This window comes from Bos grunniens, chromosome 10 (genome assembly GCF_055505025.1).
Source record: "Bos grunniens cultivar Pamir isolate PY7600 chromosome 10, Bosgru_T2T1.0, whole genome shotgun sequence".
In the NCBI taxonomy this organism is placed as follows: domain Eukaryota; kingdom Metazoa; phylum Chordata; class Mammalia; order Artiodactyla; family Bovidae; genus Bos; species Bos grunniens.
This window is the reverse complement of record NC_141174.1, coordinates 17,261,019-17,278,600: the sequence shown is the minus strand read 5'-3', so window position 1 is coordinate 17,278,600 and position 17,582 is coordinate 17,261,019. Positions and strand designations below refer to the sequence as shown.

The following is a 17,582-nucleotide window of genomic DNA, read 5'->3' as shown; positions in this document are numbered from 1 at the left end:
AAACTTGACAGTTGGTGTAATTCTCCCATTTTGTTGATGAGGAAACTGAGGCTCATCAAGGTTAAGAATGGCTCTCGGTTACTAAGATTCCAATCTTCTAATGCAAACACACTTCAGGTCCTTCCTCAAAGAAGACCTGCATAAGAGACTGACTTCTCTGCCTGTTAAGCAGATTCATCCTTTCTTAGAAAATTTAAATGAATTTGTTTTTTCTCTACAGATTTCCACTCTTGATTGCTTCTCTAGTACAAATGCTGGTGGGAGAGACTTTGCTTTCTTCCCATTTTCCTCTTGAAGCTTGCTTGGAATTCTCTGCTTCAGGAAATCCCAGATCTTCTGCAGCTAATGGATTCTAGTTGGAGACTTGACCACAGCTTCCACCTGGAGCTGGCTGGCAGCTGGCAGACACACAACACAAGCTCTCTGAGGGCAACTTCATGCCAGCACTAGAGTGAAGGGTAGGAGGAAATGGCAACTGCATGCCATTTTGAGGGAAATGCCACTGAAAGAAGGCTAGGATCTCAGGTCAATTAGAAGAGTCTGGTTTTGAATAAGTAAAACATTTGTAAATTACTAAAAATAAAAATCAATGACTTGCCAAATTAATATAAATGAAAGAATTTGCTATTGCCAAGTTTTACCAATAGTTTGGATAGTTTACTGCCTCTTGGAGAGAGAAACATTTAACTTCCTGTGATCATGGCAATGAATATACACTATTTGTATAATATGAAAAAATTATTTTAAAATCATATCATCTAATAAGCATAACTGGATCATTGCATATACATTAGCTGCTTTCTAACCAATAATGATCACTACACTGGCACAATTGATATTTTAACTTAGAGGGAGTAAATAACAATAGTACAAACCATGTATATTTTCAGTTAAAATATACATGGTATATTTCCTGGTAGCTCAGCTGGTAAAGAATCTGCCTGCAATGCAGGAGACCCTGGTTTGATTCCTCGGTTGGGAAGATCCCCTGGAGAAGGGATGGGCTACCTACTCCAGTATTCTTGGGCTTCCCTGGTGGTTCAAACGGTAAAGAATCTGTGCGCAATGCAAGAGACCTGGCTTCAATCCCTGGGTTGGGAAGATCCCCTGGAGGAGGGCATGGCAATCCACTCCAGTATTCTTGCCTAGAGAATCCCCATGGACAGAGGAGCCTGGTGGGCTACAGTCCACGCGGTCGCAGAGTTGGACATGACTCTTTCTTCCCATTTTCCTCTTGAAGCTTGCTTGGAATTCTCTGCTCTGCTCAAGAGTGGAATTCTCTGCTCAAGAGTGGAAAGAGTTGGAAGCCCCTCACAGCTTCCAAACAGAAGAAGGGTTTGGTTAATAGTTATTCTTAGTGACCATTTCCTAAACTCAACATTTTCAAACCCAGACTCTATGGCTGCCCTCTGCCTTACCTCTCTGCCACCTATCTTCTTGTTCAGTCCAGAAGCTGGAGAGCCCCTTTGACCCCTGCCCATCTTCTTATCCTCAACATGTGGCCACTATGGCTGGTAAATTTTGGGAAAAAAATGACTCTGAACTGCATTCTGCCATATTGTTCCCATTATGTTTTCCTGACTCCGCATCTCATAATTTTTCACCTGGGCAATTCTAATACCTCATGACTGGTCCCCATCCTCTAGCCTCTTCTCACTCTGGTCCTTTTTCTACATTCATTCATTTATCCATTCAAGAAATATGGGCTGAGTAGTGACAACCAAGAAAATCCTCTGCCCAAGTGGAGCAAACAATCATGCAAATGGAGACAGATGTAATAACTTAGTAAGGAATGGAAGGCCAATATACAGGGCCTTGTTGATAACTGTGAAAATATTGGCCTTCACTCTGAAGGCCAGTAAACGAGGACCCAATGGAAGGCTATGTGCAAAGGTGACCTGACTTAGTTTTAAAAGGCTCGTTCTTTACTGGGTGAGTAATAAACTAGGGGTGGCAAGCAAGGGTTGAAAGGAGAGATGGCTTAGGAGGCTCTGGAGATCATCTAGATGATAATAATTCAGATGAGATGGCTTGCACCAGGGTGACAGCAACAGAAGCGGGAAGTGGTGTCAGATCCTGGATATATGTCAAAGTTGAAACCAGTGAGGTTTACTATTGATAACAGATTGGATGTGAGGCCCAAGAGAAAAAGAAGCATCACTGATGATGGCTCCAAAGTGTTCGGCCTGGAAGGATGGAGTTGCATGAACTGAGATGGGGAGGGCTACAGAAGAAGCAGACTTGGGGAGGAATATCAGGAGCCCAGTTTTGAAAGTGATAAATGTGAAATAATGATCAGGCATCTCAACGAGGATGCTGAGAAAGGAGTTGGATAACTAGGCCTTGGGCTCAATGGGGAGATCTGGGCTAGAAATATACAATTGAGAGTTGCTGGTAAATAGATGGATGTTCTCATCAAGAAGTGAATGTAGACAGAGAGGAGCAGGGGGCTGAAGTCTGAGTCCTGGGACTTAATAGCATGAAGAGGCGGGGCAAGAGGGGACCCAAACAGGAAACACAAAGAACAATCAGTGAAGCAGGAAGAAGTTTAGTCTAGTCTGGTCCAGGGGTGTGTGAGGTCCTGAGAGCCCAGTGAAGGAAGTGTTTCTAGGAGACCGGAGAGGTCAAGTCACATAAGGATTGTGAATTGACCGTTCAAGTTAGTAATTCTAGATGTTACTCAGAGTCACTTGGGGTGTTTATCAGAGCAGTTTTGGTGGAGTGGAGGGCAGGGGAAGCCTGGTTGGACTGAATTTTAAGGAGAGGACAAGAAGAGGAATTGGTGACGTTGACTGTGACAACTTTTTCAAGGTGTTTTGTAAGGAAGAGAGAAATGGGAAAGTAGCTGGAAAGAGAAGTGGGGTCAGAGAGGGTTTCTCAAAGGAACCCTCCCACGCCATTGGTGGGAATGGAAATTGGCACAGCCACTGTGGAAAACAGCAGGGAGGTTCCTAAAAATAGTTACCGTATGATCCAGCAATCCCACTCCTGGGCCTATATCAGCAGAAAACTCTAACTCAAAAAGATACATGCAGGGAATTCCCTCCAGTGGTTAGGGCTCCAAGCTTCCACTGCAGGGGGCACAGATCCCATCCTTGAGTGGGGAACTAAGATCCTGCTTGCTGTGTGGAAAAAAAGATACATGCACCCCTCCCCCCACATCTGTATTACTTACAGTAGCCAAGATATGGAAGCAACCTAAATGTCTATCAACAGATGAATGAATAAAGAGTATGTGGTCCATACATACAATGGAATACAATGAATAAAGAGTATGTGGTCCATACATACAATGGAATACTACTCAGCCATACAAGAGAATGAAATAGTGCCATTTTCAGCAACATGGATGGGCCTGGAGATGATCATACTAAGGGAAGTAAGTCAGAGAAAGACAAATATATGGTATCACTTATAAGTGAAATCTAAAAAAACGATACAAATGAACTTTTTTACGAAACAGAAATAGACTCACAGACATAGAAAGCAAATTTATGATTACCAAAGGGGAGATGGAGGGAGGGATAAATTCGGAGTTTGGGAGTAACATATACACACTACTACATACAAAGCAAGTGAGAAACAACAAGGATTTACTACATAGCGTAGGGAACTGTATTCAATATCTTGTAATAACCTATAATGCAAAAGAAGCTGAAAAGGAATAGTCTATACGTATAACTGTACATCAGAAACTAAGACCACATTGTAAATTAATTATACTCCAATAAAAATTAAATTAAAAAAAAGATACTTTCTTGGGATAGGAGGTATCACAGGATGTTTGTAGGCTAATAGCAATGATGTAGTAGACAGATAATGTTTGTTAATATAGGCAAGAGGGGGAGAATTTCTGGAGCTTTGTCTTTGGGTAGGAAGGAGGGGGTGTGATGTGGTGCAGACGAGGAGGGCTGACTTCAGGGAGGAGAACCCTCAGTTCATTGGTGGTAGCATGAGAAAGGCAGGTACGTGGGCAGTGCTGGCAGGTGGGTAGATGCGGTGATGGGAGCTCGGTGGGGGAAGTCCCTTTTGACGGTTTCAGTTTTCTCAGCAACATCGTCATTGACATTAATTTTCTAAAATGTAGGTCTGCTTATGCCCCTCCATGGAATCAAAGCCTTTGCTAGCTTCCTATTTACGGTAAGGTGCAGCTGTCTTGGCTCCTGGTAACCACGGTCTTACTCTAACTCCTCTGGAGCCCCTACCCTCAACCGTTACCTGTGTTGTACTCTCCTGGGCTGTGTTTCCTGAGCTCACCGAACTGCTTCATGTTCCAGATCTTCACACCTGCTGCTCCCTCCACCTGGGAGGCCCTTCTGCTTTCTCACCTGATGAGCCTCTACTCCTCTTTTAAAACTGAACTGAAACGCCTGCTCCTTTCTGAAGCAGTCAGCGTGTCTCCCCCGCACTTCACGCTCTGAGTTCTCCAAGTCGTGCCTGCTCACCAATTGTCACCAAACAGGTTTGTGCTCACATATTCTCTCAGCACTTTATTTGGACTGACTTTTGTCTCCTCATTAGAGGTGCGGTATTTCAGATCCCTCCAACGCCAAGCGCAGAGCCTTGTGCATGAAACAAAACCAACACAGCCAGACCGAGAGACAGAAACAGACAGACAGAAGAGCATAGAGCCACCAACTGCCAAATCTCCCTTGTGGGTTACCGAAGGTATTGTTTCTGGTGTTCGGTGTAGTCCACGTGCCCTGGACGGCACAACCACCAGAGTAAAGGACAGGACTCAGTCTATCTGATGAAGCAAAGATCAGCAAGAATGTTTTGATGTCAGAAACTGGAAGTCCAGCCAGACACTGCCGTGGCCGGTTGCCCAGAGATGGCCACGCCCATCTCTGTAGGACAGCCATGGAAACTCTGCATCCGGGCAGCCAAGAAACAGGAAACCTCTAATGCTGGGCCAGCCTGCTGCCCCAGCCTGCTGCCCCAGCCTGCTGCCCCAGTCCCGGATCTGGGTGTGGCTTGAAGCAGCGATGCTGTCTGTTTGAAAATTAACTAGCAGCACTCTCACACTCACCGATAGAAGTGACCATTGTCACAGCCCTTTAAAAATAGGTTTACTGCTTTTCTTGAAAAGTGAAAGTCATGAAAGTAATACAGGATCATTTTACTTCCCAAATACAGAAATGTGTTAATAGGAGAAGAAAGACACTTATAATGCTGCCTCCCAGGAAAAAAAAAAATCACAGCCAACATATTGATGTTCATCATTTTTTCTGTAATTTTTCTCTGTGTATAAAGCTCCATAATTTTCATAATTCTATTTATTTAAAAAATAAAATGGAATCATAAATACATAGTTCTGTAGCTTTCCATTGTTCCTTTTTTGTGTCAAAGAATATTAATCTACAGCAACATTGTAAAAGCCAATAGTAGTCCATTGTATGGATGGACCATAACTTATTTGGTAAATTCTCTTTCTGTGTGTATATGCTTAGTTGCTCAGTCCTGTCCAACTCTTTGCAATCCCATGGACAGTAGCCCACCAGGCTTCTCTGCCCCTTTCTAGGGACAGTTAGGTTCCTTCCTCTGTTTTCATTGTTATAGCTGTAGAGAGGAGTTGAAAGCATGGACCCTGGAGTCTGCTTGGATTTTTTTTTTTTTTTAACTTTTTGCTGGTTGACTTTCCACTTGGTGCCAGGCACAGAGTTATGGGGTGTCGGGAAGGTTCTTGTGTGGCTTGAATAGTAAAGAAGGAGATCCTCTTAACTTCCTTTTTGGCATTCTGCTGCTTTGATATTAAAGAATGGAGCTGCTTCTGCTGGCTACTGCCTGTGAAGTCTTGAGGTGGGGAGCTGGGGGAAGGGGAGGGGTGGGGCAGGGCTCTTAGTGCCTAGAGCCTTGGAAGGAAGCCTGGTGGCTGGAGGTGGCCACTCTGGACGGGGGCCTGGCATTGGTTTTGTTGGGCTGGCCAACAGGCTGCTGCTTCCTCATGGTTTTCCAAGCCAGGTCATGGGTGACCATGCAGTTGGACGCTGGGGGACTGAGGACTTCAACACTGTGGCCATGAATAGGGGTGTGGACTTCTTGAAAAAGAATGTGGCCCATCAGTGCCCAAGTTGACCTTGAGGGGACTGGGGTAGTAGGGGCTGGTGTCCCCAGGGTACTGGGCACCTCTGCAAAAGTTGTTACTGAAAGTGAAACCCAGGGAGCCCTTGTGGTCATGGGTGGCCACCAGCCGAGCTGCTGGAGCGGCTGGCTGCCTTGCTCTTGCTTGTGGGCTGGTGGGAACCTCGACAGAAACCCATGGTCACAGCTGGCAGGGATGAGGGCACTTGATGATGGAGCTCATTTGCAGAGGAGACCACGAGTGGCCACTCCGTGACCCAGACATAGGGCTGCCTGCCCAGATTGAATCCCTAGAGCCACTTACTAGCTTTGGGACCTCTTGGTCCTCAGCCTTCCTCTCACTAAACCAGGAATAACCATAGTGTGCACTGTTATCATAGGGCTGTTGTAAGGATCCAATGAGTTAATGTATGTCGTGGATTTAGAACAGTTCCTGGTACATAGTCAGTTGCTGATGTGTTAGCTATTTTTATTATTATTATTGAGATGGTATTGAGATGAACACTCCTATCTATATCCTTGGAAACATATTATTTTCTTATGTTACATTTCTGGAAGTGGAAATTCTGGGTCAAAAACTAGGTATATGTTAAACTTTCATACTTGTCATCCACCTGCTCTCCAGAAATGTACCAACTGATTGGAAGTAAAGATGAGGGTCTGAAGGAGAATTTTTCATTTTAACTGTATATTTCTGTATTAATTGAAGTTTCATCAGAAGGTACTCATGCATTACTTGTACATATACTTTTAAATAGTTTGCTCTCTTACCAACATATCTTTAAAAGAACACATATGATCTCATCCTCACCAACACTGAGCATGTCAGTTCTTTGTCAGTGTCAGCCTTTTAAATCTTCGCCAACATGATAGGTGAAAATGTTATCTCATAATTTGTATCTCTTGCTCATTTTTCATATATTTGGGGAGAAATAGTTATGTTGCATATATTATGAAACTTAAACATGTTTATGCCATTTGGGTCAATGACTCTACATCTAAGAAGTAAAATCAAGACATTATTAAAAAATATATATATATTTTTAAAACTTAAAAAAAGAAAATTGATGTGATACCCACAGATTTATGTAACAATGATTACCTTATTATTATTTATAAGACTAGAGAATGGTTAAATAAATTATAAAGTATGGTATCATCTATGTGATGCTATGTCATGCAGTCATTTAAAAAATCATGTTTAAGAAGAGTTTGTAGGATATTACTTTATAATAAATAGGGGGAGAGAAAAATCACATTAAAAATACAAAGAAAAAAAGCATGAGAAGGAAATATATTAAATTGTTAGCAATACTTCTTTGGGGGTGATGGAACCTTAGGTAATTTTTTTCTCAATTTCTTTTTTTTTTAACTTTTCTGTATTTTCCATATTTTTAATGAGTATGTTCTCACTCTTGTAATTTAAAAAAGGATCCCTTGCCTTGAATAATTAAAAACTTGCATTTATAGGGGATGCTGTGAATATTTAGGGGCAGAGAATATATAGGAAATCTCCGTACTTTCTGGTTAATTTGCCAGGAACCTAAAACTGCTCTAAAAAATAGGATCTATTAAAACAAACAAACAAAACAGGCATTTTTCTTTCCCAGACATACATTTCTGGGCACCAGACAGGAAAAGCCCCACTGGAGAAGCAAATTCAGCCACAAACACAAGCACAGAACTCAGGCCTCATAAGATCACTGCAAAGTTATATAGGATCTTATAACTAGAAAGGGTGAAATGCGGGCGAGGTTGAATTTCAAGTAAATAACAGACATAAGAAAGAAGCTCTGTGTCATTTCTTTTCAGTTGAAGTGTTTGAGGTCATGGGCACCAGCTGAAAAGTCAGTGTCTGGGGTATTCTCAATTACACAGATCACCTCCTGACCTGAGAACCTTTCTCCCTGTGAGTTTGTGCCCTTCCGTGGAATCGCTCTCGAGATCTCCCAAAAGCTCTTCCCCAAGAGGACAAAGGGGAAGAGCTGCCCACAAGGTGGGCTAGGGTGAGACCAGCAGCTCACAGGCTATGTCTCTCCTTCTGTGATGTGTCCACACTTGGCGGAACAGCAAACACTTCTTACAGACTCCAGCAGGGCCACTGAGAACCAGTCAATAAAACAAGGTTGGCCATGGGGAGTCCTTAGATAAGAGGCACCATGTGAAGCCCAAGAGACACTGACTCATTCTCATCCCTGTGACTGATGCTCAGCCCAAGGTTTAGACGAGGTTTATTGTTACTTCCTTGATAATGTTCCTGCCAAGTTTGGGTTGGGAAAATGTAGTGTTTGTCTTTGCAGGATTTTGTTCATTCACTTCCTAGACTCAATTGGATTTCGACTGGACCAGCCTAGTAGATCACTGCCCCAAGATGGTTGGAGAAATATGGAAGGAAGTGCCTTATCCTGAAACAGCCTCTCCTGAGCAGATTATCATGAGATCTAAGGGCCCACCACCAGTGCTTCACAGTAACGATCACTTAATCACACGTTTATATACAAATACATTTTCGCCTGACCTATGGTATTTCTGAACAGCTTTCCATCCAAGTCCTTAGCAGGCTCAGCAAGCTTTAGCTGCCACCTAAGACCTGTGCTAGGTGGTATATCTCAAGGACATACAGTGTTTTTATATTCTACTAAGGTGTTTTCACACATGACCTCACCTCTCTTCATCTTCTTGGGGCCCCCTGCGTTAGTCTCCTGTGGCTGTGGGCAGGAGCAGAGGCGCCCGTTCATCTCTGGTCCAGCCCTGAGTAGCTCTCCCTGCTGCACTGGCCGATAGTGGAAATGGTGAGAGGAGGTCAGACTGATGGCCCAGTAGGCACAGCCCTGACCATTGACAGACTGAGATACAATCACTTCAGAAGCCCTGGTGGTCCGTGTGACTAGTGCTCATGAATTATGGAGTCATCTACTGGTGCTGGATTCACCAGCTCTCATGCAAGTTAACTTTGCCTCTTTCCTTAGTTTCTTTGTCTGTGAAATGGCGTTGATAACAATGCCATTTCCTAGGGGTTTTGCAGATGTTAACACATGCCCAGTGCCTGAACTTACACTCTCTAGCACTGATCATAGGTGTTTCTTAAATTGAAGCTTCCTTTCCCCCTAGGGCAGGTCTGGGAGGCCCCATAGTCTTAGCACTTTAGCACTGGAATGGGCTTAGGGATGCCCTGGCACAGTGTTTCCAGACTTTTAGATTTCAATCATTAATAAAGTAATAATTAAAAAAAGGATCAGCCTGAGAGTTGCTGACACTTTATTTGCAGGTAAGGGCACAAAAAATAAGTGTACAAAGACTGAAATCTACTCTCATTTTATTTCATAAAAAAAGAATCTTAACCACCCTGTTTTAAAAAAAGAGGACTGGCATAATATCCAGCTTCATTAAAACACACACACACACACACACAACTCTTTACATTGTATTTTCTGAAAATCAGTGAAAACATCACTGACGATCCGTGATCGTCAAGCCAGGCCTTTGCTTTATGGATGAGGCCACTGAAGCCCAGAGAGGTGGCATGACATGCCCAAGGTTACACAGTGGCTGCCATGTGTCAGTGCTGTCTAGAACGACACAGCTCAGCGGGAGAGTCCCTTTCTTGTGGCTGAGATGGGTGCGCTGAGCTGACGGTCAGTAGGTCTGGGCTCCACTCCCAGCCATTTGCCCTCAAGCCACATTTTCTGCCTTGTCTGCTTCTCTAAAATAGGGATGGTCATCACTCCCTCACTCAAGACTGTCTGAGAATCTAATGAAAGAAGTGCTTCAAACCTGCTCGAAGGGACTTTCCTGGTGGTCCAGTGGTTAAGACTTCACTTTCTAATGCAGGGTGTGTGGGTTCGATCCATGGTTGGGAAGCTGAGATCCCACATGCCTCGGGGCCAAAAAACCAAACCATAAAGAAGAAGAAATGTCTTAACAAACTCTAGACTTCCACATCAACAAATCTTAAAAAAATGAAAAAACAAACCCGCTTGGAGATGCATTCCAGGCTATTAGAGAATGAGGTATTAGGAGTGAAAAGTTTCAGGGTCTGTGATTTGCTTAAAAGTGTTTCAGCCAACAAAAGGAGATGAAGCAAATACGGCAACATGTGAACAATGATTAATCTAGGTGAAGGGTGTATAGATGGGTATAGTTACCCTTATCTCTACACTTTTCTGAATACTTGAAATTTTTCATAGCAAGCATTCCATAGTCATCCAAAAAAGTACTTGAGCAAGGTAAACAGAAGAGAGGGTGTTACTCACGGAGAAGATGCCCTCGGGGAGGTCCAGTCCTAGGCTCTTCAGCCAGGTGGGGTTCACCATCCAAGGAGCTGCAGCAGCCCACCCTTTACCAGCCTTGGGCACAGAGCCATGGTCAGGAAGTGATTTTGGTTTCCCTGCTTCCTCCCCAGGCAGGCCAGGTGCCTGTGGCTGGGTGAGGGAAGCCTCCCACCTCTTCTCAGGGCAAGGCACTGACAGACCCAGCTCCGAAGCCAAAGCAGCCAAGCAGCCGCAGGCACTGGGGACAGTGGGGGCTGACTAGCACAGCCAACCAGTGTGGGGGGGTGGGAGGGGCTGATGAATATGCAGATAGAGGCCGGAGCTGGTTGGCTGCCCCCTGCCATCTCCCATTCCCACCCTAACTCAGATGCGCAGAAGAGCCAGCTCAGAGAGGACCTTCTTGAAATGCCATCTCTTCTGCTGTTGCCTAAGGATCCACAGAGCCTCTTGAAATTTTGAGACTGAATTATCCAGCTTCTCCCATTACATAGCGCTCCCGACCTCTGCTTCCAGGTTCTCCAGGGAGTCAGCACCAAAGGGATCATTTTTCTCCCTGTCCCTCAAGTTTCTTGAGGATATGGAAACCAGCTCAGAACCAAAAACATGGCATCTCAGCTCTGCAGGAAAGCTATGTGACTTCTCCCTCCAGCAGAGGTCTGGAAACCGTAGGGGAGGTCATTTGCTGGGCCCAAAGCCCCCTTCTCTGGCAGAGCTGGGGAGAACTCACTGACCAAATCACTTCCCCCAAACATCACTTGAATTTTAGCAACTTCTCCTTCAGTTTGGGAAGTAAAGTGAATGTTGTGAAACGCAGCAATGAAAATCGATGAGCTTAAAGCTCAATTCACCATGGATAAGTCCTCAAAACATAATGTTGAGTGAAAGACTTAAGTCACAGAATGATACAGGTACTGTGATTCCATTTATATTGCATTTAAAAATAGACCAAAATGTCTAGATTATTGCTGAGTACTTATCTATCCATTATTTTTAATTACAAATGAATGAAGAGATAGATGGATGGAATCTGGGTATCATGAGAATACAAAGAGAATATAGATACAGTCTCTATGGACCCCAGGCTCTAGCCCCATCTACCATCTGGTAAATATTAGGAAAAATGTAAGAAAGGATGCGAGTGTGAAGTTCAGGCCACACTTATGAATACTGGAGGATTTCAGTTAAAGAAAAATTAGACTGTGTGTATTATTTAGGCTGAGCTGCCCTCTTTGTGGGGCTTCCCAAGTGGCACAGTGGTAAAGAATCTGCCTATTGATGCAGGAAGACATAGGTTCAATTGCAAAGACCCAACACAACTGAGCATGCATGCACATGTCCTCTCTGCGGTGTTTTTTTTCTTTTTTTAATTAACTGAGCCATTTATTCTTCCTAGAAATACATACTTTTTTCTTGTACAATTTGAAAGTAGATACATGTTTTCCTCAGTTTAAAGAGCCAAAAACATGTACTGAAACTGCGATGAAAACGAGATGGTTAATATATAGTCCAGTATAGCAGGGGTTAACTCTGGGATGACCAGCAAGGAGGGTCACACAGGGCTTTGTCATTTCTTAAGTTGCATGGTGAGCATGGGTATTCTTTTTTATTCCTTTCCTTTAAATCACACACATGTATTTTATATGCCATTTTGAATATATATTTTACCATAAAAATTTAAAAATTTTCTTAGGACCCCTGCCATAAACACAAGTTTATGAACTTGTAGTCATCAACTCCTGTCCCAATAGATGATGCTGTGTCCTGGGAGGCTTTAAATACAGAAGGTGTAAGCTGATTGGGGTGGACCTTGGGCTCCACGGGAGCTTATATGAGAATTTCAAGAAAATTAGTTTCTACCTTTATCCTGTGAGATAAACTTTACATGTTACCACATACGTGTGTACACACACATGTACACTCCTACATGTGTGCAGTATCTGATACTGTAACATCTAATTAACTTGGGTGATGACTGAAACTCCAGGAGAAATGCTTTGCCACATTGTCCAGGCCTGAGCTTCTAATCTGTCAATGAGAATCTCAAAAACTAATTATTGAAAACTGCAAAAATTAAGTAGCTATTAAGAAATATTAACAGCTACCCCTGCAAAGATTGCCACGACTCCTGATTACTGTTTTTGGATTCTTTAGCTGCATCCATCAGTGTTGTCAGCATGGCAGTATGTATTCATTCCATTTGTATTTATTGAGTACCTATGGAATACCAGAGACTGCATCCTGTGCAGAGCATTCAGGAAAACACAGTCAACTCTTTCCTCCTGCTACTCTTCCCAGTTGAGGAGACAGACAGGTAAAAATGTTATTACATTGCAATGTAGAGACACAGGCACATGCTTTGGAAAAACAGAAAAGATGTTAATTCTGCTACATGGGATTCAGAAGGGATTCAAAAGGTATTTAGAGGATGATTAGGAGTGCCTAGGAAAAGGCAATGGCACCCCACTCCAGTACTCTTGCCTGGAAAATCCCATGGACGGAGGAGCTTGGTAGACTGCAGTCCATGGGGTCGCTAAGAGTCGGCCACGACTGAGTGACTTTGCTTTCCCTTTTCACTTTCATGCATTGGAGAAGGAAATGGCAACCCACTCCAGTGTTCTTGCCTGGACAATCCCAGGGACGAGGGAGCCTGGTGGGCTGCCGTCTATGGGGTTGCACAGAGTTGGACACGACTGAAGCAACGCAGCAGCAGCAGCAGCAAGGGAACAGGAGTTGGGAACAGCCCAGGCAAAGGTGTGAAGGAGTGCAATAAAGCTATTAAAGCTCAGAAGCCGTGAGAATGGGGGTGTGCAAGTAGGGAGAGCATTGCAGTATAGCCAGTCAGTTCAGTTCAGTCGCTCAGTCGTGTCTGACTCCTTGCGACCCCCTGAATCACAGCACGCCAGGCCTCCCTGTCCATCACCAACTCCCGGAGTTCACTCAGGCTCACGTCCATCGAGTCAGTGATGCCATCCAGCCATCCATCCTCTGTCCTCCCCTTTTCCTCCTGCCCCCAATCCCTCCCAGCATCACAGTCTTTTCCAATGAGTCAACTCTTTGCATGAGGTGGCCAAAGTACTGGAGTTTCAGCTTTAGCATCATTCCCTCCAAAGAACACCCAGGACTGATCTCCTTTAGAATGGACTGGTTGGATCTCCTTGCAGTCCAAGGGACTCTCAAGAGTTTTCTCCAACACCACAGTTCAAAAGCATCAATTCTTCGGCGCTCAGCCTTCTTCACAGTCCAACTCTCACAGCCATACATGACCACAGGAAAAACCATAGCCTTGACTAGACGGACCTTTGTTGGCAAAGTAATGTCTCTGCTTTTCAGTATGCTATCTAGGTTGGTCATAACTTTCCTTCCAAGGAGTAAGCGTCTTTTAATTTCATGGCTGCAGTCACCATCTGCAGTGATTTTGGAGCCCACAAAAATAAAATCTGACACTGTTTCCACTGTTTCCCCATCTATTTCCCATGAAGTGATGGGACCGGATGCCATGATTTTCGTTTTCTGAATGTTGAGCTTTAAGCCAACTTTTTCACTCTCCACTTTCACTTTCATCAAGAGGCCTTTTAGTTCCTCTTCACTTTCTGCCATAACGGTGGTGTCATCTGCATATCTGAGGTTATTGATATTTCTCCTGGCAATCTTGATTCCAGCTTGTGTTTCTTCCAGCCCAGCGTTTCTCATGATGTACTCTGCATATAAGTTAAATAAGCAGAGTGACAATATACAGCCTTGACGTACTCCTTTTCCTATTTGGAACCAGTCTGTTGTTCCATGTCCAGTCCTAACTGTTGCTTCCTGACCTGCATACAGGTTTCTCAAGAGGCAGGTCAGGTGGTCTGGTATTCCCATCTCTTTCAGAATTTTCCACAGTTTACTGTGATCCACACAGTCAAAGGCTTTGGCATAGTCAATAAAGCAGACATAGATGTTTTTGTGGAGCTCTCTTGCTTTTTCCATGATCCAGCAGATGTTGGCAATTTGATCTCTGGTTCCTCTGCATTTTCTAAAACCAGCTTGAGCATCAGGAAGTTCATGGTTCACATATTGGTGAAGCCTGGCTTGGAGAATTTTGAGCATTACTTTACTAGCATGTGAGATGAGTGCAATTGTGTGGTAGTTTGAGCATTCTTTGGCATTGCCTTTCTTTGGGACTGGAATGAAAACTGACCTTTTCCAGTCCTGTGGCCACTGCTGAGTTTTCCAAATTTGTTGGAAATCCTCTCTACTCTAATCTGAACAGGAGATGGCAAGACATTCTAGGAATCAGCAAACTAAAATGGACTGGAATGGGTGAATTTAACTCAGATGACCATCATATCTACTACTACGGGCAGGAATCCCTTAGAAGAAATGGAGTAGCCATCATGGTCAACAAAAGAGTCCGAAATGCAGTACTTGGATGCAGTCTCAAAAATGACAGAATGATCTCTGTTCGTTTCCAAGGCAAACCATTCAATATCACAGTAATCCAAGTCTATGCCCCAACCAGTAACGCTAAAGAAGCTGAAATTGAACAGTTCTATGAAGACCTACAAGACCTTTTAGAACTAACACTCAAAAAAATGTCCTTTTCATTATAGGGGACTGGAATGCAAAAGTAGGAAGTCAAGAAACACCTGGAGTAACAGGCAAATTTGGTCTTGGAGTATGGAATGAAGCAGGGCAAAGGCTAATAGAGTTTTACTAAGAGAACCCACTGGTCATAGCAAACACCCTCTTCCAACAACACAAGAGAAGACTCTACACATGGACATTACCAGATGGTCAATACCGAAATCAGATTGATTATATTCTTTGCAGCCAGAGATGGAGAAGCTCTATACAGTCATCAAAAACAAGACCGAGAGCTGACTGTGGCTCAGATCATGAACTCCTTATTGCCAAATTCAGACTTAAATTGAAGAAAGTAGGGGAAACCACTAGACCATTCAGGTATGACCTAAATCAAATTCCTTATGATTATACAATGGAAGTGAGAAATAGATTTAAGGGACCAGATCTGATAGATAGAGTGCCTGATGAACTATGGACTGAGGTTTGTGACATTGTGTACAGGAGACAGGGATCAAGACTATCCCCATGGAAAAGAAATCCAAAAAAGAAAAATGGCTGTCTGGGGAGGCCTTACAAATAGCTGTGAAAAGAAGAGAAGCGAAAAGCAAAGGAGAAAAGGAAAGATAAAATCATCTGCATGCAGAGTTCCAAAGAATAACAAGAAGAGATAAGAAAGCCTTCCTCAGCGATCAATGCAAAGAAATAGAGGAAAACAACAGAATGGGAAAGACTAGAGATCTCTTCAAGAAAATTAGAGATATCAAGGGAACATTTCATGCAAAGATGGGCTCAATAAAGGACAGAAATGGTATGGACCTAACAGAAGCAGAAGATATTAAGAAGAGGTGGCAAGAATACACAGAAGAACTATACAAAAAAGATCTTCACAACCCAGATAATCACAATGGTGTGATCACTGACCTAGAGCCAGACATCCTGGAATGTGAAGTTAAGTGGGCCTTAGAAAGCATCACTACGAACAAAGCTAGTGGTGGTGATGGAATTCCAGTTGAGCTATTTCAAATGCTGAAAGATGATGCTGTGAAAGTGCTGCACTCAATATGCCAGCAAATTTGGAAAACTCAGCAGTGGCCACTGAGAGACTGAACTGAACTGAACTGAGAGAGGATTACAATATAGCCAGAAGCCAGGTCAAACTGAAGAGTTTGGACTTTATCCCACTGATAGGGAGATGCACCTATGGACTTTAAGCAGGGAAATGACAGGATTAGATTTGCATTTCAAAGACATCTTTGACACAGGTGTGGAGAATAAGTTAAGAGAATTTGGGAGTGGCCTCCTGGGTCCTTTGGGGAAGCCTTTTAAAATAATGCAGGTGAAGGATCGGAGAAGGCAATGGCACCCCACTCCAGTACTCTTGCCTGGAAAACCCCATGGACGGAGGAGCCTGGTAGGCTGCAGTCCATAGGGTCGCTAAGAGTCGGACACGACTGAGGGACTTCACTTTCACTTCTCACTTTCATGCATTGGAGAAGGAAATGGCAACCCACTCCAGTGTTCTTGCCTGGAGAATCCCAGGGACGGGGGAGCCTGGTGGGCTGCCGTCTATGGGGTTGCACAGAGTCGGACACGACTGAAGCGACTTAGCAGCAGCAGCAGCAGGTGAAGGATGCTGAGGACTTGATCGGGGCAGCGGCAGGGCAAGGATGTTTTCTCTATTTCAAGTTAGGGCTTCTGCTCACCCTTCCAGAATTCCAGTGGAAGTGCTTTCAGGGTTTGCATCATTGAAGGCACCAGAAAGTTCCTAAGGACCAGGCAAGTGGACTCAACTAAAGAAACCAACATGAGTAGGCATCAAGCGGCTCATTCATTCATTCTTTTTTTTTTACATTCATTCATTCTTAATTCAACCAGAAGCCTATAGAACACCTTTTCTATTAGAAAAGTGAACTATGAAAGTGAATACTCAGGAGCCTGGGGCTTCAAGAGGAGGGGAAGCTAAAGAATAGAGGGAGTGCCATGTGCTTTCACTTTGAAGCAGGGCAGTCCAATTCAGCCCAGAAAATTTTACTGCACATCTTAACTATCACAATCTCTGTTCTAGGTGCTGGGGATACATTATACTTCAAAAACAAACAAACATATGGAGAAATCTGACTTGTGGTTACCAGAGGAAGGGGGATTGGACTTCCAGTTATAAGTACTAGGGATGCAATGTACAATATGATAAATTATGTTGCATGTTATTAATATATATGAATGTTTTAAAGAGCGCAACTGCTAAGAGTTCTCATCACAAGAAAAACTTTTTTTTTAAATTTTCTTTAATTTTGTATCTATATGAGATGATTTGTTGTTTAGTTGCTAAGTCATGTCCGACTCCTTGAGACACCATGGACTGCAGCACTCCAGACTTCCCTGCCCTTCACTATTTCCCAGAGTTTGCTCAAACTCATGTCCATTGAGTCAGTGAGTGATGCTATCTAACCATCTCATCCACTGCTGTGCTCTTCTCCTCCTGCCCTCAATCTGTCCAGCATCAGGGTCTTTCCCAAAGAGTTGGCTCTTGCACCAGGTGTCTAAAGTATTAGAGCTTCGGCATCAGTCATTCCAATGAATATTTGGGGTTGATTTCCTTTAGGATTGACTGGTTTGATCTCCTTGCAGTCCAGGGACTCTCAACAGTCTTCTCCAGCACCACAATTG

At 43.6% G+C, this 17,582-nt stretch overlaps 1 protein-coding gene across 2 annotated transcripts in view; it reads right to left on the bottom strand.

The window, feature by feature from the left end:
* Nucleotides 1-17,582, bottom strand: part of PROX2 (prospero homeobox 2) — a 29,816-nt gene that overhangs the window by 10,030 nt on the left and 2,204 nt on the right. The window contains exon 1 of one of the 2 annotated variants that reach the window (XM_086319649.1): nucleotides 4,219-4,813. The exons of the other annotated variant lie outside the window; for it this stretch is intronic. The gene's annotated coding sequence lies outside the window, so the exon portion shown is untranslated. Of the gene's footprint in view, nucleotides 1-4,218; nucleotides 4,814-17,582 lie in introns of those variants that run through there. 2 annotated transcript variants of the gene reach the window in all.